Here is a 1,212-nt window from a genome sequence, read left to right as displayed (position 1 = left end):
TTTCAGGAGACCATTCAGAGGTGGGAGCAGTGGGGACCCCTCTCTCAGGTCAGCCCTTGCCTCCTCCAGGAGTCCAGGTCTCCCAAGTGGTGATAGACAGTCCCCTTACATGTAAGCCATGTGGGATTTAGCATGTCCTCTGAATCATCCATTACATCTTGAGGCCCTGAGCTGAGGGCCTGCTTGTTATGTATCTATTTGATCACTGCTGGAGGAAGGACCAGGAGTTCTGGCCACAGCAATTTTCCCAGTGCCCTGGTGCCACCATCCCCTGATGCTAGGCATCAGCAGTAGTCAACAAATGCCAGATTCCAACACTAACCAACAAGGGTCATATTGTACCTGTCTCATGTCTGTCATTCCACAGTGAATGACTCTAGCCCAAGATGGGCTGCTACAGGACCTCCTCCTCCTTAGTACCTTTGAAAGACACCTGGGGGATATTTTCTCTACCTAACACTAGGCACTCCACTCAGCAGATCCGTCTCTGTCCCAATCTAGAAGAATCTAGCCCTCCTCTGGCACTGGCCTCACAGAACCCTCTGCTCTGGTGTTGGTAGCACACCTTGCCTCAGCCGTCCCCTCCTCTTTTAGGACTTATTTCTGATTCAGGTCTCAGGCACCTCATTCTCTTTCATCTTGAAGTGTTGAAGCTCTTCCCTGTGGCTCTCACTATCCTAGAGCAGGAAATTAAATTGGATTCAGTAAAGCTAGCAATGGAGAAGATGAGTGACTGGTAGTGGTACAGTGGGATCGGAAGACAAGGGAAATTTGGGGGGGTTAGAGGCAAGAGAGAAGGAAAAGGGTATGTGGAGGATACCAGACTGTCATCTGTCCAAAACCTGATCCCACATACTGAGCTGAGTGCCTATGGAGAAGCCCATGGTGTTACTGAAGAGAGGTTTTATGATGCTCTGTACGTAAATACAGATGCTTCCATGGCATGACACAGAGAGTAAATATGGGAGGAAGAAGTGGCGCTTTCCCCAGGCTCTACATGGAAGACAGCACCACTGTTGGAACCCTGGGGAATGAGGAGTTAAGAAGTATCTGGGCCATCACTTCAGCCAACACATGAGCATTCCCATGACAGCCAAGGGGAAATGAGAGGATTCTCTAAAAGGCTGTGGGCTCACAGATGTGGCCAGCAGAAGGGGAGGAAATCATAAGGGATAAAATGTACTGAATACAAGTATAAGTCAGATACAACAG

The sequence above is a fragment of the Panthera onca genome, chromosome A1, assembly GCF_046562875.1.
Source record: "Panthera onca isolate mPanOnc1 chromosome A1, mPanOnc1 haplotype 2, whole genome shotgun sequence".
In the NCBI taxonomy this organism is placed as follows: Eukaryota; Metazoa; Chordata; class Mammalia; order Carnivora; family Felidae; genus Panthera; species Panthera onca.
Note: the sequence above shows the minus strand (reverse complement) of the source record.